Source organism: Amblyomma mixtum, chromosome 8 (genome assembly GCF_055824585.1).
Source record: "Amblyomma mixtum isolate Tamu chromosome 8, ASM5582458v1, whole genome shotgun sequence".
NCBI lineage: Eukaryota > Metazoa > Arthropoda > Arachnida > Ixodida > Ixodidae > Amblyomma > Amblyomma mixtum.
Genome location: NC_143019.1, coordinates 127,748,411 through 127,771,318, shown reverse-complemented (window position 1 = coordinate 127,771,318; position 22,908 = coordinate 127,748,411). Strand labels below are relative to the sequence as shown.

Genomic DNA, 22,908 nt, shown 5'->3' with positions numbered 1-22,908 from the left:
ATACAGCTCTTTGCAAACATGCTATTTCACGCATACATTCAGTGAGACACACAGGCATAGCCCATAGCCACAACATCCATAATGCAAATCCCTGCAGGGGCGTCTGCTTCATGCAGACGTTGGTGAGTGGCGACACCACGGGGTCTCCCGAGCATCCGCAGGGACATCCCCGCAGGAGGATGATGGTGAGCAGTGCATCACCACGGACCCGAGCATCCGCGCCTAGCCGTGCGTGGCATCGCCATGTCCGGGGAAAAGGGGATCCTGGTGGTTGAGCCGATCCCGATCTGCAGCCTTCGTATTCACATCATAGCAGGCACAAGAAACCATGTGCAACCAAGTTTATATCCACCTTGTGCACTCATTCACAAAGTGTCAGTAGATCCAGAATCGCCGCATGTGTAGACACTTGAGCAGCCAGATGTGTCACTGGGTGCACAATCGGCTGCTCCATCTTCATTGCAGGAATGTATCCTTTTTTTCTGCAGAAGCATAATACACTCCAACTCTTTTGCTGCGTTCTCAACATTCTTCAGCAAAGCTGAAATGCTGGATGCGTCTTGCAAGCATGCCATGGTCAGAAGCTTAGCTTCTGTGCTCAGCTTGGTGTGCTCAAAATCAGTCTAGCCCTTGAACAACTTGCCACTCTTGGGATTCTTCAAGACCTTGCTGAACTTCGCATCCATGGCAGAATGTTAAACTGCCTGAAAGACTTCTCTTCTAACCGTTTGTTCCAGTTATGCCTAGGCTCAACCCTTTTGAAGAATTTTGTTCAGGAGAAAGGAGTACCTCAAGTAGTAATAAACACCTCACCATTCCGAAATACAGTTGTACTTCTTCAAACAGACACCACAAGTTTTGGCAAAAGGTGTTGGAAGTGGACAAACTGCACCCTTCGTATCAGCCTATCAATATGTTCGTCACATCGGTGCATGGTGAGGATTAGCGACTCTACTTCGGAGTACGCTACAAAGTGTACTAGCTTCAAATTGAGCAGGGGCATCCCAATCTCCACCTGCGAGAAATATGAATGCCTCTTGTTGAGAACAATGTTCTCTCCATCTTTCTTTCCATAAGGAAGCTTCCTCTCTTCCACAAGCTCTACAGCTTTCTTTGTTCTTCCCTGTACCGGGCTCTTGACTTCTAGGAGAACTGTTGGCACTCCCTTAATAAAGTAAACACCATCTGGGCTATACCCTAGTCAGGGCACGAGAGAGTTCACAACCAGGCCAACCTTTGTTACTGTATTTGTAGTTGCACGTATGTAGTCGGCAATAGCCGGCTGTTCGCTTGCTTTTCGGCAGCCTGTTGCCTGGTTAGCATGAAAGCTTTCAGCCATCATGACTGACATTTTGTGCTCCCAAGGGCGGGCCATCCTTTGGAAGAAACGAGGCTTTCACAATCACTAGTACAAGCACATAAAAAGTGATTAACAAAACATTGTAACTCATGCAAAGTTACTCTCTCTCGAGAGATTACAATACAAAAGGAAATATTGCAGCTAAAGTGCACTAACACGAGAGAGAGGCAAACAAACAAAACACAATTTCTCAGGCGTCAGGGGTTGTTTTGGTAGCTCCCCCAACGCTCTCTTCCTGGAGCAGGCCGTCCCGGTGATGCTCCTTGTAATGAGGACATCGTTTCCCCATATCGCTTGTGCAGCGTCCTTAACAACCAAAGTTGGTTTTTGTTTTTAAGTATTTTTTGAGCACATATGCCGCTTATAACAATTCCTTTTGTCAAATGAAACTGTGAAAAGAGGAAAATAATGGAGGAATTTTAATAACACCTTGTTTGAGATCGTGAAAAAAAAATCGGCCAAATAAATAAAAGAAGTACACTCTGATAGCAGATGCCTTCAACATGCATATCAATGAATTCAAGAACAGAAAATGCTGAGGATCAATAACTGTACCATAAGCAACAATGAAACATGAAAACTGGTGAGTGTACAGCAAAACTAAGAAACTGTTTGGCCAATGTCATTTCACACCATTATTAGGACACAGCACATGAATAGTAGGCGCTCCTTGCTATTCCAACACATAAAAAGGATGAATGTGTTCTGGCCATGCTGGTGTTCTTCTTTGCCTAACAGGCACGAACTCAAATTGCAAACTTGAGCATGCCTGGAGAGGCCCTTGCTTTTGTAAAATAAAAATAGTAAACATACTACAGACAACAGCCTTTGGGAGTCAGTTGCATTATTTAAAATCCACTTAGTATGTATGTGCCAACAGAAAAAAATGGTATGCATGAAAAGTAGCTGACTTATTTAACTTATTAGCATAGTATTACTCACGGAACCGTCTCCCATATAAGTGAAGTCTCCAGTTGGAGCTACAAGTGAGGGAAAAATAAGAATCCTTATGACATACACAAAACGAAGTATATAATGTTTGAGGTGATATCAGTCTGCTGCTTACCTGGAGGTGTAAGGAGGTGCTGCTGCTGCTCTCTAGGATTCAGAGTGTACTCCTCTGCTTCTGTAGCAGCAGATAAGCATGGTGCTGCACAATATTAAAGAATATTAACATACATGACCTGGGAGCATACATGGCTTTAATTGAAAACAAATGTACTGTAAATGAAGACAGAACTGCTACTTACAGGGAACACGTTTGCTGGGGGCCTTGTTGAGGACTTCTAATGGTGCTAAAGTTCGAAAGATATACTGATAACTGTAGCTCCAGTTTTGAAATGCTCTGAATTAGATAAAGAACCAAAGTACTTACGCCCAACCAAGTCTTCCGTGGCAGCCGTCAAGAAGGTGCTGCAACAAAAGCTGGTTGGGAGCAACAGTAAATGTTATGAGCAGGTTTCATCCACGTCACGTTTGCTGCCTGAAACCTCAAGCCTGTGCAGCAAGGGCACCAGGTATAGCCAAACCTCTCATAGCACTTGCTTAGCACGTACTATTGGGCAAGCCTGTTTGACAAAAAAAGAAAAAGAAAAATGACTTCATGAAGCAGGGGGAAAGCGTTGCAACATGGCACCTCTGATGCAACCCATGCATAGTTTCCAAATCATCACATGAAGTGCCAACGGGGAAACAAACCTGTTGTCATGCCTTCACTGTAACCCTTGTCTTGTTGTTCAACTGTATAGGAAAAACAATAATGAACAAACTTAAGGAAAGCGCATGAGTTGTCATGTTGAAACATCTTACGTGCAGGGTCAGCAAAGATATTAGTGCAAAGCAAAAAGCATTCTTACGTGCAAAAATTTTGCTTTCCAGGCACCTTTGCAGGCCTGCAACTTGTGCTTTCAAAAACACGTCTTCTTGTAGTTCCTGGGCGCGAGATTTCCAGTTCTCGAGCTCGCCTTCTTGCAGCTCCTGGGCACGTCTTTTCCAGGCTTCCTTCTGCTTTTTCGTTTTTATTAGCTCGCTCTTGGCACATAGGTCATCACTGTCTGATGATGAGCTAAAAGATCAATATCTTTTCCTTGGTTGAAACTGCATTATCTAATGTTTAGGAGAGGTTTTGATGTCAGTACTTTTTTTGTAACCCAAAGTGCTAAATTCTAAAGAAACACAACCACCCTTACCTGGGCTCCAGGTTTCTACTGAGACTGTGCTTTTTTGTGCGCGACTTCAAGATTTCTAAATCTCCTCGTAAAGAACTTTCTTCGCGTTCACACATAGGCCTGTATAGCATATGTTATCGAAGCATATGTCCAGTTTGCCATTCTATTCTGCATGTCAAACCTGATGTACCTTGCTTGCATCCCTTCTTCCACTGGTTCAGCAGGCTGTGGAATGACTCCAACGAAAACGTCTGGACATCCGGGGACAGCTGACGAATATCATGCAGCAGCGAAGGGGAGGCGACAATTTTTTTCAGTGCCTGGAATTCCTTTCAATCTGGAAGGAATGGACAAGCCAAATCAGCGTTTCATTACTGCAGCCTAGAATGCAACATTGACTAAGCATTCAAAAAACAGCATTCGGCAGCAGCTCTTACTTGGTCTTATCCACGCTCCGTTTTCAAGTGGACTGTGGATGCTTTCTTTGTACAGCCTCTCGTGGCCAGCATGCTGGTTGCAGATGTGGTTGAGCAGGCTCATCCACCTGCTGACCACCAAGTCCCCGTTCCCCATGCCCATAGCGGCCACCCGGTACAGGTGGTTGATGATGCCATCAATCCACCCTTCGATGGTTCTGTGTTTTCGACTGCAGGCCCACAGCTTTTTCTTTAGACCTAGAACAAGTTGAAGAATGTCAGGTTTGCAAAGCCTCACAAAGCCCCCTAACAGTAATACAATAACAGGGTGTTAATTACTTACCTTTGGCAACATGCCATACATCGAACCAGTGTTTTGCCGCCGCGGTGGCTCAGTGGTTAAAGTGCTCGGCTGCTGACCCTAAAGACGCGGTTTCGATCCCGGCCGCGGCGGCCAGTGGTGCAAATATTTGTCTGCTAATATAAATACCAACATATGAATCTCGAAATTCCTTGAAGAGAACAAGCTTTTGGATCGTCATAACAATGACAGTGGCACTGTAGGAATGTGAAAAATACTGTGCAATCTCAGAACCATAAAAGTGCAAGCTTGTGTTCACAGTGTTACTACACATTTTCTGAGGCAGACAGTGGTCCGCCTTACAGAGTTTAAATTCACAGTGGAATCTGGATATGTGATGGCTCACTTGCCACTGTACCTAATGGAGCCCTGCATTTACTGACTCTTAGTATTAGCTACTTCAATTCAGTAATGTATACAATTTTGTAAAGTACAATTGTACCATGCTAATCCGTGGATGGCAACGAACACATGTAAGATTTTCTGAAGAAAGGCCTACAGTAATGCAGAGTGATCCACCATTTTTCCTGTGTTGCCTTTCCTTGATGAAACTAGTTACAGCTGCAGTGTTTATGAAGCTGTTCAGGGCATGCTCATATGAAAGCGTGCAGCCATACCTCATGTACGGCAGGCAGCAAGCAGCCACACTGGTAATTGTATAAGGTGCGCTCGCTGATGGTCTGGATGTTGATGGACTTGAAGCAGTGCAAGGCTGCAGCCACTGAGCGGCCCAAGAAGAGAAGAGCTCCAGCGATGAGGAGGTTGCCAGCCACATTGTCACCCACGGATTTGTGGCTGTTCCACGTGAACTCGTGCCTGTGTGCACATGCCACGCGCACCTTGAGCAGTGTGCCCACGACAGTGAACTCACTGCGACACAGTTGGCAGCAGGGGCTGCAGGTGCGCACCAGCTCCCGAAGGCACCTCTCGAAAACAGTGAACTTTCGTTCGCTTGTGAGGGGCACTTCTCCATGGTCACTGAAGGCAATGCATTCAGATAAAATAGCTTACCTCTTACTTTTTTCAGTAGCAGTTCATGCCTAACCATTGGAGCATTAGGCTGACAGAAATCTGAAGATATCAGGAAGCTGTTTTCTCAATAAAGTTCAATTGTGTTTTATCTAATGCAGATGACTATACTAATTATATTGACATTTCAGTGATCACAGTTGTGTACTACATTACGAAAACTACTAGCAGGGCTTGAATATATATAATTATGGTTTACAGGCATTTATGAGCTTGGCCGCATCCTTACACTTTTTTGTTTTGTTGTTGTGAGTACACCTCAACACGCATATGTAGATTAATTACGAGGAAAGGAAAATTACTGGCGTATTCTCATTTGACAGCCCAACCATAATTGTGAGGAATTGAAAGAAGGGTGTCGTACTGGAGGGCTGGAGATCAATTTCGACCACCTGGAGATCTTTAATGGGTGTTTTGTGCACCTTACCTACGCTGAAACGCAGCCACTGGCACCAGTATTTCAAACTGCGTCCTCACGCTTGGCAGCCAAACAGTGTAAGCACAGATCTACTGCAAAGAGTATTTGATCCCCGCAGGGAGGCGTCTGCAGCATGCAGACGTTGGTGAGTGGCGACACCACGGGGTAACCCGAGCATCCGCAGGGACATCCCCTCAGGGGGATGATGGTGAACAATGCGTCACCACGGACCCGAGCATCCGCGCTTAGCCGTGCGTGGCATCGCCGTGTCCGGGGAAAAGGGGATCCTGGTGGTTGAGCCGATGCCGAGCGTTTGGACCCTTAAGGCCCCTCGGCGGAGGCAACACACCACTTTGGCCCCAGCTTCCTGTAGACGGCACCTCCGGCCTGACCCGACCGGGGGAAATCGGCAGTCGCCTTTTCCTGTCCTCCCCTCTACCTTTCACTTTCCTATTTCCTTTCTTACAACTTTCCTGTATCCTCCTCTCTTCTTTGTTTTTTCCTTTTTCCTGGCGGCGAGGGTTAACCGTGTGTGACCAACTACCCTGAGTTGAGTCATATTAGGTTATAGTTAAGGTGTACAGCTGGCGTGGGCAGGACTTTCTTTCAAGTACCTGTCGCGTCCCCTTGTTGGACTCCATGGTGGGTGGCTGGCACCATGACCGAAAAACTACATTTTTTTATGGCTCCCCCCCTTTCAAAACTTGATCGCTCTCTCAAGAGAGGGCGGACCGAAGCAGATGACTTTTTCCAGAAAAGAAAAGTATCCTTTCCAAAATTTCATGTCATTCACAGTAAAGCAGAAGAAACACAAGCAAGGATAATATCCCCATTCCAAGTCTCAAAACGCTTGACGGATGCCTTAGGCCTTGGCTACAAGGTGTCAAAAATGGCCAGTGGCGACTTACTTCTTGAACTGCGCGACAGCATACAACACTCAAAAGTTGCAACAATTGTATCCATTGGGGACATCCCTGTCTCTGTGACCCCACATCGGTCTCTGAATACTGTACGAGGCGTCATCTCTGAAATAGATTTTGTCCACCTTTCTGAAAAGGAAATGCTCGAAGGACTTACTGACCAAGAAGTTATAGATGTCCACCGGATCAAGATCCGGAAGGATGGCAAAGAAGTGGACACCAAACACCTGATCTTGACATTCAACATGAGCACATTACCCGAATCCATTGAAGTAGGCTACCTGAAAATAAATGTAAGACCGTATATTCCCAACCCACGCAGATGTTTCAACTGCCAGAGATTTGGCCACGGCTCCCAGAGTTGTCGCGGCCGCAAAACTTGCGCAAAATGCTCTTCGAAGGACCACCAATCCGAAGAATGTGTTGCTAACCTACGGTGTGCAAACTGTGATGGCGACCATGCTGCCTACTCCAGGGCTTGTCCGTCCTGGAAAAAAGAGAAAGAAATCATTACTCTCAAGACTACGCAAAACATTTCTTTCAAAGAAGCAAGAAGGCAATACTCTCAAACAAACAAATTCACCTTCACTGCAAAAACAAACTTCGCCGATGTGGTGCGTGGGCGCGGCGCACCACACCAGGCTTCGGCACCTGTCCAGGCCACACGTAGTGAGCCTGTGGTGGGGCCATCCGCGCCGTCTGGTGGAGTAGCTCACGCTACTCCGCCTACCCCAAAGGAGGGGACGCAGACCCCCGGGTCGGCGGGCCCAAAGACCTCTTCCCACAGGTCGAGGTCAAATTCGAAAATCAATGTGCCTCCTGCACGGTCGTCCAGTGCCTCCGCAGAGGCGATGGACACGACCCCGGGCAGCCCCTCGCCGTCCACGTCGGATGGTCGGCGGAGCTCCCTGGATCGGTCAAAAAGAGACAGGCCCCGAGTCACGGGGCCATAAACAACTTGATCTAGCTTTTCAATCAGTACAAACACAAAACTAAGATGGCTTTCATAATACAATGGAACTGTAGAGGAATGTTGAGGAACTACAGTGATATAACACATATTCTAGGGTCAGTGATGCCTCTAGCTCTGTCTCCAGGAGACCAATCTTGGTCCACAACATTCAAATATCTTAAAACATTATAAAACTTTTAGACGTGATCGCGAACATGCAAATAGACTGTCGGGAGGCGTCGCAATCATCACCCAAAGCGGCGTCCCGGCTCAAGAAATCAAACTGAAAACGAAACTTGAGGCGGTTGCGGTTAGCGTCATCAGCTACAAAACCATAACAATATGTTCCGTATATCTTCCCCCACACATCACATTAACATGCCAAGATCTAGAAGGCCTGATCGATGAACTGCCGGAGCCATTTCTGGTAGTTGGCGATTTTAACGCTCACTCTCCGTTTTGGGGAAGCGAACGCTGTGACTCTAGAGGACAAACAATCGAAGATTTTATACTTTCTAATAATGTCTGTCTTTTAAATACGGGAAAAGCCACATATTGCTGTCCAAGCTCAGCAAAAATGAGCTCTCTCGATTTAGCTTTCGCATCACCATTACTTTTTAACGATTTTAAATGGGATGTTTTAAATGACCCCATGGGCAGCGATCACTTACCTACCATCATCAGGCTCTCATCGTCCACTCCAATCATCCCCACAAGGCCACGGCGCTGGAAAATTCAGCTCGCCGACTGGTCACTTTTTACAAAAAGTGCCACTCTGGAAAAGGAATTTTGTGACGACCTTAGCACAGATGAAATTAATGAGAAGTTTACTGAATGCATAATATCGGCCGCAACACTCGCTGTACCACAAACAACAGGACTTGCACAAAAGAAACACAAAGTGTGGTGGACAAAAGAATGCACATTAGCAAAAAAACAACAAAACAAAGCCTGGAGCGCTCTGCTTCGATATCCCACTGCAGAGAACTTACTTACCTTTAAGAAGGCAAAAGCCAGAGCGCGGTATGTGCGAAGAAATGCAGAGAAAACCTCTTGGCAGAAATATGTCTCCTCAATAAATAGTTCAATAACATCAAAGAAAATGTGGGAAAAAGTGCGTAAATTTACTGGTGACCATACCCCTTTCACACTTCCTCTCTTGACAGCACCCGGGACACAAACATCTTTAGAAGAACAGGCCAACATTTTGGGCGAGCATTTTGCTGAGATCTCAAGCTCATCGAACTACACAAACACATTTCAGAAACACAAAGCAATAGCTGAGAAACAAAGATTCCCATCCGGAGCAGGTATACATGAGGATTACAACCAGCCTCTCACACTACAGGAATTAAAAATAGTATTATCTTCTGGAAAAAAGACAGCACCAGGAGCAGACAACGTGCATTACGCTATGCTTGCACATCTCTCCGAGGCTGCTGTACAGGCACTGTTAAAATTCTTTAATAAAATCTGGATAACTGGACATATACCTGACGAGTGGAAAAAAGCAGTCATAATACCTTTTCTCAAACCCGGAAAACCACCAACAAGTCCTAGCAGTTATAGACCAATAGCCCTCACCAGCTGCATTGCTAAATCTTTCGAAAGTGTAATAAACATTAGATTAACCTTCATACTTGAATCTCGGCAACTACTAGATAAACACCAATGTGGGTTTAAGAAAACATGCTCCACCACAGATCATCTTGTCCGCCTAGAAAACACCATCCGGGAGGCGTTCATCCACAAGCAGCACTGTATTGGGGTCTTCTTCGACTTGGAGAAGGCCTACGATACTACGTGGAAGTTCGGCATCCTCCGTGACCTAGCAGAGCTAGGTATCCGCGGCAGGATGTTGAACTGCTTGAACGACTTCCTGGCTAACCGCACATTCCGAGTCCGCCTAGGAGCAACTCTCTCCATGACTTTTACCCAAGAGAACGGCGTACCCCAGGGGTGCATTCTAAGCACGACACTCTTCATAGTCAAAATGAATTCCTTAGCTAAAGTAATACCCAAGTCCATAATGTATTCAGTTTATGTAGATGACCTACAAATAGCATGCACGTCCTCCAGTATATCAACCTGTGAGAGACAAATACAAATCACACTAAATAAACTAGGTTCTTGGGCAGATAGAAATGGATTTAAATTTTCCCCTCAAAAAACAGTAGCTGTTCTTTTCTCATTGCGACGAGGCCTACAGGTCGATCCCAGTCTATACCTGAATCACACTGTGCTACCAATTAAACAAGAACACAAATTTTTAGGCCTAACTTTCGACAAGAAACTCACATTTCTACCACACATTAACAACCTTAAAAAGAAAGCTTCTCAAGTCCTCAATATCTTAAAAGTGCTCTCACGGAAGCGGTGGGGGTCCGATAGAGCAAGCCTTTTACAAATATATCGCTCTCTGGTGCGCTCCAAGCTGGACTACGGGTGCATAGTATATGGTTCGGCAAGAGCATCCTACTTAAAAAGATTAGACCCCATTCATAATCTTGGTCTGCGCCTATCATCTGGAGCATACAGAACGTCACCAGTAGCCAGCCTATACGTTGAAACTAATGAGCCCGCTCTTGAGGATCGAAGAATCGCACTAACATGCACATATGTCTTAAAAATCCGTTCTCTCCCGAAACATCTCTGCCATCCGGTTGTCACCAAGTGCCCATCTAAAAGATTATTCATCAACAAACCACATTCTATCAGACCATTACTATTGCGCTTTGAAGACAAATGTGAAGAGCTAACAGTACTAGACTGCTTACCGAATATTGCACAAAGGAATGAATATTTGCCACCATGGTACAGCCTGCCTTCAGTATGTGACTTCACAATGACACATTTAGATAAAAAGCAAACGCCAAATGAGTACATATTACAGGAATTCTTTGCACTACAAGAAAAATATGACACCTACATTGAATTTTATACCGATGGCTCAAAAACAGAAAGTCACGTTGGAAGTGCAATAATCCAAGGAAAAAATAAACAGATAATGCGACTACCAGACTGCGCATCGGTTTTTACTGCTGAGTGTTATGCCATCTTTGTAGCTGTAGATAAAATAGTAAGAGAGAATATCAAAAATAGCATCATTTACACCGATTCCCTGAGTATGCTTAAAGCACTGCACTCCAGAAATGCAGCTGAACCTATAATAGGAAACATCATACATAACATAGTTAAAATCACAAAACAAAATCATAACATTAAATTCTGCTGGGTTCCTAGCCATGTTGGAATTGTAGGTAATGAGAAAGCAGATGTATGCGCTGCACAAGCCCGGAATGGCCAAATAAAACAAGTGAGCATACCGCACAGGGATTGCTTAAAGTTTATCAACAGTAATCTCAGAAATAAGTGGCAGGCCGCATGGCAAGATCACGTAAACAACAAACTAAATTCTGTGAAACCAATTTTAGGGGAATGGCAATCATGTAGGCATCAAGAACGTTTTACCGAAGTTATTTTATGTCGGCTCCGCATTGGACACACCCACCTCACGCACAACTTTCTGCTAGCCAAACAAAACAAACCTCTCTGTGAAATGTGTGGTGCTGAACTCGCAGTGAACCACATTTTAATTTCATGCATAAAACTTGAAGAACTAAGAAAGAAATATTTCACAACATTTTACAGGGAAAGCATCCCATTACACCCCATGCTACTCTTAGGTGATCGAGCACTGGTTGATATTTCATGTATTTTTAGGTTTCTCAAGGAAGCCAACGTTTTAAACAAACTAAGTATTTTTAGAAAGCTTCACCATTAACAAAAACTCTAACCTTGTGTTTGGCGCAGCATAGCCTCAGTTGCTTTTGCGCCATAAAAATCAATATAACTAACTAACTAACAAAGAGTATTTGAGCACATGCTTATGTATGCATTATAATGATGCCTTTCACAAACTTGGCAAAACTCGTTTCAAATGATGGCATGTACATCCTCATCTTCCTCCCATTCTAGACTGCCCTCCGCTGCCTTAAGTGGCTGTGGCATTGAAGCACCCTGTGCCCTAAAGCTAGGCGTTATGGTAGACAGCAGTGCAGGCAGGTCGGTCTGCGTCAGGGCCGCACCCAAAACCTTCATGGTGAGGTTCACCTGCATAGCTGCCAGAATTTTCAGCATTTATTACCATATCCAGATATGAAATTTTAAGAACTGCTCGCCTGTTTTCCATTGTCCATACTTGCCAAAAGACCGATGCTGCGGTGCGCAGTTGGGTGCTTTGGGCAATTGTTTCCGAGTCTGGGTCGCCACGGTGCGCCTTGCAGCAAGCAGAGCATGTGCACGTCAGAACTGGCTGCTAGAAAGAGGCAGATGCACTTGTCAAAAGCTGTGAGCTTATGGCCTACTGAACTGTTTTCGGCCGCCGCGGTGGCTCAGCGGTTATGGTGCTCGGCTGCTGACCCAAATAACGCGGGTTCGATCCCGGCCGCGGCGGCTAGAATTTCTTTGGAGGAGAAATTCTAGAGGCCCGTGTACTGTGCGATGTCAGTGCACGTTAAAGAACCCCTGGTGGTCGAAATTTCCGGAGCCCTCCACTACGGCGTCTCTCATAGCCTTAGTCGCTTTGGGACGTTAAACCCCCATAAACCATAAACCAAACCAACTGTTTTCGATTAATGAGGGAGAACAACGTATGGCAATACTGCTACCATTACCTTTCGTACGCAGGCTTACAGAGCAGAAAAGGCTCCCGTATGTTATCGTTATAACTGACATTCTTACCAGCGGAGAACAAGCATCACCTTGAGTTTTTGAACATGCCACAGCAAACATTATTGAATATACTCTCATTACTGCACCGCATGTGTCAGCCATGCATGCGCTGGAAAGCAGGGGACTGCTATCACATATGTACAGTTTGAATGGTTTGCCTGATGGGGGCCGTACCGGTGGGACTGCATTGCGTTTACCTCATGCCATGAAACAACTGTCAGCAGCACAGAGGCAATTGAAAGGTAATTATTTGTTTTGTGTGAAGCACATAATGTGTTATAATTATGCTAAAAAATGGAACTGTGATGCATCAAGGAACAAATTATAAAAGTTTACCAGTTAAGACACAAATCACATGGCAACCAGTGTGTGTTGCTACTTCTGTTGCGACCTTCCGGCGCGACGGTCAAGGACGGGCTCACCCTACCACCCATTAGTGTTTTTTTTGTGCCATCTCCCACTTGTCGCTTTCCGCCACATCTGGCCCGGGGAGTGCCTGGGGGGGTCATTTGGAGGCTCGCGCTCTGGTCTTCCGAAGAATCAGGAGCGTTGCCGGCTCACCCAAAGCGGAAGTTCTTTTTGCCGCGGTTGGAAGGGGCTTTGGACAGCGTGGGGAGAGCCAGTTGTACTCCGGATGCCGAACGCCGAGCAGTTCGCTTCGCTGGCTGCTCGAGCGTTCCGAGAGATGTGCAGTTGCTTGCTATTGATTCTTTGTATTTAACATGTAAATAAATTCAAATAGTTACGTTTTAATCGACTGGATAAAGTCTGATCATTCATGATTAGGCCAACGAATAGCGGCAGCGACGCATAGTTACAACAAAAGCTCTGGTGTCGAAACCCGGGAACAGGTTTCTTAGATCGACCGGACCCCAACGACAACGAGATGGAGGTGCTGAAGAAGAGGAAGGCTGTCGGAGCATCAGCGACGCGTCTTACTAATGAAGCCGACGACATCTTGGCCGCCGCAACAGCACCCGACATCGAAAAGGTGAGCGTTCTTCTTGAGCGCTTACAATTGGTGCAACGGCAGCTCAACGATGTGGACTCCACGATCGAGCCACATATCAAAGATGACGACGCAGACGCTGAGTTTGAACAGGTCCTTGAGTATACGGACAAGATTGCCATTAGCATCTGCAGATTAAAAAACTCAAGACAAATCCTGAAAGCCAGAAGGAATCAGTGACCACCTCTACGGCTTCCGAACATCACAAGATAAAACTTCCGAAATTGGAACTTTCGAAATTCGACGGAAGAAGAAAAAATTGGCAGCCGTTCTGGCAGCAGTTTGAGCCAGCTATTCATACGAATCCGGACCTCTCCCCTGTTGACCACTTTAACTACCTAAAGTCGCTGCCTTTTGGAGAAGCTGGAGCCGCCGGGCTTCAAGCTACAGCTGAATGCTATACCGATGCCATCGAAATCCTTAAGCAGCGATTCGGCGACCAAGCGGCCTTGATACAGGAACTAGAGCTGTGCACGGGCTCGGGCCGGTCCGAAAGCCCGTACCCGGCCCGGCCCGCGGGTTGGGCTCGGGCCTTGCGGAAGTCTATTCACCCGGGCCCGGGCCGGGCTCGGGCCACGGTATATTTGTCTCGGACGGGCCGGCCGGGCTTCGCGATCGCGATTGCTCCTGCGTGGCTCCAGCCACCCTACTATTGCAAGGTTCGAAACTAATCTCCACATGAGTGATGTCACGAGCCCAAATAACACTGCACAAAGGAAGGTGAGGTGAAGAAAAAGATTATCCTGATCATGGAGCACAAGATAGCAACGATGTTCTGCCCACAATTTCGGCACCTTAGGACGCTTTCTGCCGAGGAGCGCGATGAAGTGTACAGGCGCATACGAGAGCTCGTCGCGTCGACACCACAGGAGTTGCCGGAAACTATGCAAGAACAACCTCCTGCGAAAAAGCCATGCATGGATTTGTTCAGCGAGTGGAGCGACGAAATCAGCAATCGGAGTGCCGAAAGAGACGAGCTGAGCGAGTACTTCGCCACAGAGTCGACCCCTTGCTCAGAGTTTGAGCAATCAGAGTTTTAGAGAAGCAAGGCAGCGACGTACCCAAAGCTTTCTCTTCTTGCCAAGAAAGTGTTAGCCATTCCGGCTACCAGTTCAAGCAGGGAGAGAAATTTCAGCGCTGCCGGGTTCATTATGCAGGAGCGCCGCACTTGCCTCAAGCCGTCATCGATGGACGATTTGTTGTTGTTACATAACTATGAGTGATAACTCTCTACATACGCCATGTTTGCATATACTCACGAATTTTTATCTAGACCTTGAGAGCCGAGCATTTTAAAAACATTGAAATAAACTGATTTTCCTTAAATTATCTCTATGTTTCATCGTCACTTCAATTTCAGTTTTGCAGGTCGGACCGGGCCCGGGCCGGGCCTTAACTCGGGCCGGGCTCGGGCAGGCTTAGGTTTCTTCAGTGTCGGGCCGGGCCGGGCCTCCGTCAGTAGTGGAGGGCTCGGGCCGGGCGCGAGCCGAAATTTGCGGCCCGTGCACAGCTCTAACAGGAACACATGCAGGGGCTCATCGATATCCGGGGTGTGATGTCTGCGGGAAAAGTGCGTGACTTACGGCGGTTCTACGACGACGTGCAAGTCCGTATGCGAGGCTTGAGAGCATTAGGTGTTGGCGACGACAGTTACAACGCGATGCTGTATCCTGTCCTGCTTCGTGCACTTCCAAGGGAGCTCGTCCTCGCCTATCACCGCACGCACACAGAGGACCAACATGCTCCGAGTACAACGTCATCTACAACGGCAGAAGATTGTGCCCGGTCCACGACATCCTCAGCAACAGCGACGGACAGCCGGACACCACTCAAGTCCCTACTTCGGTTCTTCAGACTGGAGTTGGAGAGCCGCGAGAAAGCCTTCGAGCATCGACCTGAAACTGCACCCGGTAAGCCAGCGTCTCATTTTAACGGGCCAAAGGAAGAATCAAGAGGGAGCATTCGACCTTCCTCGGCCACAGCTTTGCATGGCTCAGCGTCAAACACCTCCTGCCCAATCTGCGGATCAAGCAATCACGGAGGGGAAGATTGCGATTCAGGTCTGGATGTAAAGCAGAAGAAAGCAATTTTAACGTCCAAAGGCAGGTGCTTTCACTGCACGAAGCAGGGGCATAGATCCAAGAATTGCAGAGTGCGACTGATCTGTAAAAAATGCACACGAAGGCATGCGACCTCCATGTGCGATCCCGCCTTCATTAATAACTCATTGAAAGGAGAGGGAGCTACCGAAAGAGCTGGAGGAGTCGTCCTGCATGCTTCCGAAGCCGAGGAGAATCGCCCCAAACAAAGTGTGCTAAAGCCGACGGTGACCGCTTGGAACAAAGGGGCTAGGGCAAAACGAATGTCTCGACTATTATGTGACAGCGGAAGCCAAAGAAGCTTCATTTCCGAAGATTGCTCGCGACAGCTCGGTTGCCGGCTGCTAGGAACCGAAATACTCACTATTGGAGCTTTTGGAGGAGTACAAAAGCAACGCACATTCCGACGCGTCGAAGTGTGTCTATTTGGAAAAGATGAACCGAAAACAGAATATAAAATTGAGGCCTTGGAGACACCTACTATATGCGACCAAGCCATCCCTTGTCCCGACAAGCATATCAGGAAGACTCTACGCGAGCTCTTATTGTCGCCGGGTGACGAGTTTGAGTATCCCCACACTGCCCTGATCGATGTCCTGGTCGGTTCAGATCACTTCTGGGAATTTCTAACTGGCAGGGTGGAAAAATTGGACGCTCGGCTAACGGCACTCGAAACAGTGTTTGGATGGGCAGTGCAGGGCAACACTTCATCTTCCTGCCAGTAAGCGACTTGCGCTCATGCAGACGTATTAAGAGCGGCGGTCGCAGATGAACAGGTTGAGCCTGTTTTGAAGCTCTTTTGGGAACTAGAAAGCATTGGTGTTTCGGACACAACGACAGCTTCCCAGGACGCTGATCTATGGGTCGACTTTACCGAGACCGTCAAGGTAGTTGATCAATGGTATGAAGTAAAACTTCTGTGGAAAGATCAAGTGGACCTTGCAGACAACTGAGCTGTAGCAGAAAAAAGATTCCACAGAAAACTGAGCAGAGCGCCAATGCATGAGTACGATGCCGAAATGCGTCGCCTGGTTGCCGAAGGCATAGCCGAGGTTGTTCCGAATGATGCCTCCAGTGACGGTCAGAATGCTTATTACATGCCTCACCAGCCTGTGCTTCGTGAGAGCAGCAGCACAACGAAGCTGCGGATAGCAAGTGCAACATGTACAACTGTACATGCACAAGTGCATGCACACATGCATATGTGCGTGCACTTGTGCATGTGCACAAGGAGCAAAATCTCTAAATGAAAATTTAGAGTGCGGACCGAACTTGAATCCTGATCTAGTTCGACTACTGCTCAATTTCCGACGACATCAAATAGCTCTGGTGGCATATGTGGAAAAGGCGTTTTTGCAAATAAGTGTGGCGCCAGAGGACAGAAATTCATTGAAATTTTTGTGGTATGAAAGCACTCCCGAAGCTGATGAACCACTTCCAAAGACTGCTGTGTGCAGCATGCAGACGTTGGTGAGTGGCGACACCACCGGGTTAACCCGAGCATCCGCAGGGACATCCCCGCAGGGGGATGATGGTGAACAATGCGTCACCACGGACCCGAGCATCCGCGCCTAGCCGTGCGTGGCATCGCCGTGTCCGGGGAAAAGGGGATCCTGGTGGTTGAGCCGATGCCGAGCGTTTGGACCCTTAAGGCCCCTCGGCGGAGGCAACACACCACTTTGGCCCCAGCTTCCTGTAGACGGCACCTCCGGCCTGACCCGACCGGGGGAAATCGGCAGTCGCCTTTTCCTGTCTTCCTTTCTATCTTTCACTTTCCTATTTCCTTTCTTACAACTTTCCTGTATCCTCCTCTCTTCTTCGTTTTTCCTCTTTTTCCTGGCGGCGAGGGTTAACCGTGTGTGACCAACTACCCTGAGTTGAGTCATATTGGGTTATAGTTACGGTGTACAGCTGGCGTGGGCAGGACTTGCCTTCAAGTTCCTGTCGCGTCCCCTTGTTGGACTCCATGGTGGGTGGCTGCCACCATGACCGAAAAACCAAATTTTTTTATGGCTCCCCCCCTTTCAAAACTAGATCGCTCTCTGAAAAGAGTGCGGAACGAAGCAGCAGACTTTTTCATGAAAAAGAAACCAACTTTCACTAAGTTTCATGTCATACACAGTAACTGTGAACAAAAGCAAGCCCGAATCATATCCCCATTTCTTGTTACCAAATGCTTAACAGATACCTTAGGGCCTGGCTACAAGGTATCCAAAATGTCCAGCGGCGACCTACTCCTCGAACTCCGTGAGAGCATCCAATGCTCGAAACTCTCAAACATTGCTTCCATAGGGGACATCTCTATCTCCGTGACACCCCACCGATCTCTTAACACAGTTAAAGGCGTTATCTCAGAGGCTGACTTCATCCACCTAACAGAAACTGAAATGCTTGAAGGACTTTCTGATCAAAATGTAATTGACGTGCACAGAATCAGAATCCGCAAAGACAACAAAGAAATAGACACCAAACACATGGTCCTCACGTTTAACACCAGCAGTTTGCCCGAAACGATCGATGTTGGATACCTGAAAATCACCGTCAGACACTACATACCGAATCCCCGCCGCTGTTTCAACTGTCAGAAGTTCGGCCACGGCTCACAGAGTTGCCGCGGCCGCAAAACCTGCGCGAAATGCGCATCAAAGGACCACCCTTCTGACTGATCGGGTATGCCTTCTACAGATTTATCGGTCTGTAGTACGTTCCGTTTTAGATTATGGCTGCATAGTGTATGGATCAGCAAGGCCGTCGTACTTGAAGCGACTGGACCCTGTGCACAATATGGGTTTGCGTCTTTCAACTGGTGCTTACAGGACATCACCCATAAAAAGCCTTTACGTAGAAACCATTGAACCACCACTTGCAGACAGACGAACAATGCTCACATGCTCATACATTTTAAAGATCCGTTCCCAGCCTAAACACATCTGTTACCCACTCGTTACAAAGTGTCCATCTCGAACACTATTTACCAACAAACCTCTAGCAATCAGACCACTCCTTCTCCGCTTTGAAGAGAAATGCCAAGAACTAGACATAATGAACATATTACCTAATATTGCCCGCAAACCTGATCCACTCCCGCCTTGGTACTGCCTACCATCTGTGTGCGACTTCACATTAACACAATTTCGGAAAAAACATACACCACATGAACAGATATTACAAGAATATTTAGCACTCAAGGAAAAATACAGAGCATACAAAGCATTTTATACCGATGGATCAAAATCGGCGCACTACGTGGGAAGTGCTGTAGTTCGGAATAATTGGGAAAAAATTGTACGGCTACCTGAGTGTACATCCATTTTCACCGCCGAGTGTTACGCAGTCTTACTGGCTGTAGAAAAAATAATAAATGAGAACATTCAGAACAGTATCATTTACACTGATTCTCTGAACATACTAACCTCACTTCACCATAGCAATGCAGTGATGCCACTAATCGGGGATATCATACATAACATAACGAGCGCCACAATACAGGGACAAGACATAAAATTTTGCTGGGTTCCCAGCCACATTGGAATCGCTGGCAATGAGAAAGCAGATGAATGTGCTGGAAAAGCTCGCAACAAAGAAATAAAGAAAGTGAACATTCCCTACAAAGATGGCATGAAGTTAGTACAGTTTAAGCTCAGAGATAAATGGCAGTCTGAATGGAATATTGAAAGTAATAATAAGCTCCACTTAGTAAAACCATTTATAGAAGAATGGAAGTCATGCTCCCACCAAGAACGTTTCATCGAAGTTATTTTATGCCGCCTCCGTATTGGACACACACATCTCACACACAACTTCCTACTTACAAAAGAAGACAAACCTGTTTGTGAAAAGTGCGGAGATGATCTAACAATAAACCACATATTATTCTCATGTACACAACTTGAATCACTAAGGAAAAAACATTTCACTACCTTTTACAAAGAACACATTCCTTTTCATCCAGCATTGATTTTAGGCGAAGATGCACTTGTCAGTATACCTTGTGTTTTTAGCTTTTTAAGGGAAGCCAGTATTCTTCATCAACTCTAATCTACTCACCCTGTGCTTCACTACATACAATTATACACCTCAGCCGCTTTCTCAATCATGAGAAGGAGGCTGAGGTCTTTATCTGAGTTGTTGGGAGCCTCGAAATCCTTGCCGAGCCAAGGATGTCTGCGGAGGTAACCCAACCTTCAAAAGTTTCTGCTATCAGACATTTTTTAAAATTCTTGTCTTTCTTCAGCTAGTTAGTAAAAATAACTTTTAGGCCCTTTACACCACCGTTTTTATCCACTTTGTTTTCAAACTCTGCTCAAGCATATTTTTTCCATACCTTGTTCTTGGCGCATGATAGCCTTAGCTGCTTATGCGCCAATAAACCCAACACAACACAACACAAAGACTGCTGTGTTAAGAATGACGTGAGTGCTTTTTGGAGTCACTTCAAGTCCCTTTCTTTTGGCGGCAACACTACGGCATCACCTGGAATATGTAAGAGACCAGTACCCCGAAACAGTACAACTTCTGAAAGGGAGTATTTACGTCGACGATTTACTGTGTGGTGCTGCCAACGACGAAGATGCTGCTAAGGTTTACGAGCAGGCAAGCGCCATTTTCGAAGCAGCGTCAATGCGCTTACACAAATGGGGATCGAACAGCGAAAGGATGAGATCGATTTTCTCCGAGGGTCTCCCGAATGAAAGACGTCTGGGCAAACCTGCGGACTTGCTAAAGGTGCTCGGTCTCACATGGCAAGCCAAAGAAGATATTCTAACATTTTCCCTGCATGCCATCATTGACTTTTCCGAGAAAAGGATAAACACCAAGCGCTTTGTTCTGCAGACAACGGCGCGGCTGTACGACCCTCTTGGGTTTTTGGCACCGTACACAGTAAGGGCAAAAGCACTATTCCAGGAGATATGGAAGGAGAACCTTTCATGGGGCCAACAACTGCCAGATCACATACTGGAAAGCTGGGTCAAGTGGTGTGATGATCTTCCCTCACTTAATGACCTCAAGATTCCCCGAACCTAGGACGCTAACGTCGAAGGGGCTCCGAGTGGAGGACGTTGCAAATCTTTGCAGACGCCAGCACGAAAGCGTACGGCGCCGTGGCCTATCTGTGCAGCGAAACCAGCCCAGGCCAGTGCTCGTCCACCTTGGTGATGTCAAAATGCCATGTGGCTCCAGTAAAGCCGGTCACTCTAGCACGGCTCGAGTTAATGGCTGCCTTGCTGGCGTCACGGCTTTTTCAGTTCTTGAAATCATGGCAGCACCAGGTCTGGATGTCATGGCACAGAATGATGACAGTGGCATTGAACCGGGCCCATCGACATTCAGAGACTGCATTGCGAGGATGCTGTAGTAATTGCATTTCTAGCTGTTGTGTTTGCGTTTCGGTAGGCCGGCTGTAGTATTTTCGAAGTTGAGCCTAGCTATCTTGCATGTGTGTTCCTTTTCCCAATTATATTTATTGTTCAGTCTATTTAAATGTACTTTTGCAGTGCGCAATTCTGAAATGTGCATTTTTTTCTCTTTTTGGGAAAATTGTGAAGGTTTGGTGTGGTTTATTGGGGTTTAACATCCCAAAGTGACTCAGGCTATGAGAGACGCCGTAGTGAAGGGCTCCGGAAATTCTGACCACCTGTGGTTCCTTAACGTGCACTGACATCGCACAGCACACGGAACTCTAGAATTTTGCCTTCATCAAAATTTGACCCCCGCGGCCAGGATCGAACCTGCATCTTTTGGGTCAGCCAAGCGCCGTAACCACTGAGCCACTGCGGCGGGAAAGTTGTGAAGGAGCACCTCTTACCTTGACTTTGTCTGTAGTCTACTTGATGCATATAAAATGTACTTGCAGACTTTTTTCAAATGCTGACAAATTCCATGTGAAGGGTGCTATGTGTATATGTACACATTTTGATCCATTTATTCATGTTCATGGTAATATATGTGTGAAGGATGTATGCCGATTCACTGTAAAATTAATTTGTGCAATTACATGTATTCCATTTATAATGCTGCCAAACCGTGCGATAAGGATGCACGTTTCTTTTTTCACTGTATAGAGTATTATGTGTTCTTCGTGCTCTTTTCTTCGTGTTTAGTGATGTCTGTAGTACAAAATACAAGTGGAAGTGAGGTTTTTGATGTCCCTTACAAGACCCCCTTAAAACAAACCACACTGTGTCTGTATATTTTGTTTGCAGGGCTTGCATACAAGATGATGCACGCAAGAGTCTTTATTTCACTCGTTTTCTGAGGACTTCTCACAACATAGCAGCCTTGAAGAGGAAGCTGTTTATGTGTGTACTTCTAGGCAGGTTTCTTCAATACCATATTCATACTGATGCGGTAATCAGGCCAAACTAGTGAATGCACCTCTCTGAACCATGTGCTGCTTCTGCGTACTGTAGAGAGAGATTTGGGTTATAGCTTGGTTACTTTGGTTTATCAAATGTAAGTTTGCCTAGTTGCCATTCCTTCAACATGCATTACAGTATTTTTTTTTCAGAGTAGTCTGTGTTTTGCTTGACTAAAAATACAATAGGTGAGACAATTACGAAACTTGATCAAGAAGAGAATGGTTGCCTTGTGTGGTCACAATGCTCCAATAATGCCAGAAAAAGCATCACAGTACTGGCATTATACAAATATTTACCTCACTGAAAAGACTGGTACCCTTCATTGCTGTCACGTCAGCCGCACTGCACGTGGACAGGGTAAGAAACTACCAATATCCATTGTGGAATGTATGTATGTGGCATGTATGTGTGAAGATTAAGTATGTATGTGAGACGACAACTTAGGAAAGAACCAGTGTTAGCCAGGCCTGGGGGTTTGCATCACAGATGGTTTGTATCACGGAGAAAAAGTGCTGTTTTCTTAAATTATACATCTATTTACAGGGCCCAGATAGGATTGAATGGCACGCTTATTTTCTGGTGAAATAAATTACTACAATAACATGCACTGTCCTAACATAAATATTGACAAGGTAATGAGTGAAACAAGAAATATGCATAAAGCTGTGTGACACATTCGAGGAAGCCCTAGCAAAAAAAATCAGACTTCATTGCTACAATAAAAAGTGCAAAATACAAATGATATGTTAGCGCCTCTCTGCTTTAGCAGTCATCATCAGTGTGGGCCTTTTTTTCTAATGCAGTTACCAATTTTTCCATCCTTTCGTCATGTCTTTTTTGTTGTTTTTCGTTCTGTTTGGCAAGGGCTTTTTTTTTTAATGCGATGTTTATTGCCTCAGGGCATAAAACGGCATGTAATGATAAATGAGGATGCCTAAATAAATGAGTAAAGGTTCGCTGATCTAATGAAATCGAGCAGTGAACGATGATGAGGTCCTTGTGTCCAAGCGGTGTATGAAGCACTGTTATCGGGCGAAAGACCCGCTGCCGCCAGGTGCCGAATTCTTGTAGGCTTCAGCGCCG

The 22,908-nt window shown here is 46.2% G+C and overlaps 1 pseudogene; it reads right to left on the bottom strand.

Moving 5' to 3' along the window:
- Window positions 1–1,501: 1,501 nt before the first annotated feature.
- On the bottom strand, window positions 1,502–11,743 carry LOC149334278 (uncharacterized; annotated as a pseudogene).
- Window positions 11,744–22,908: the final 11,165 nt, after the last annotated feature.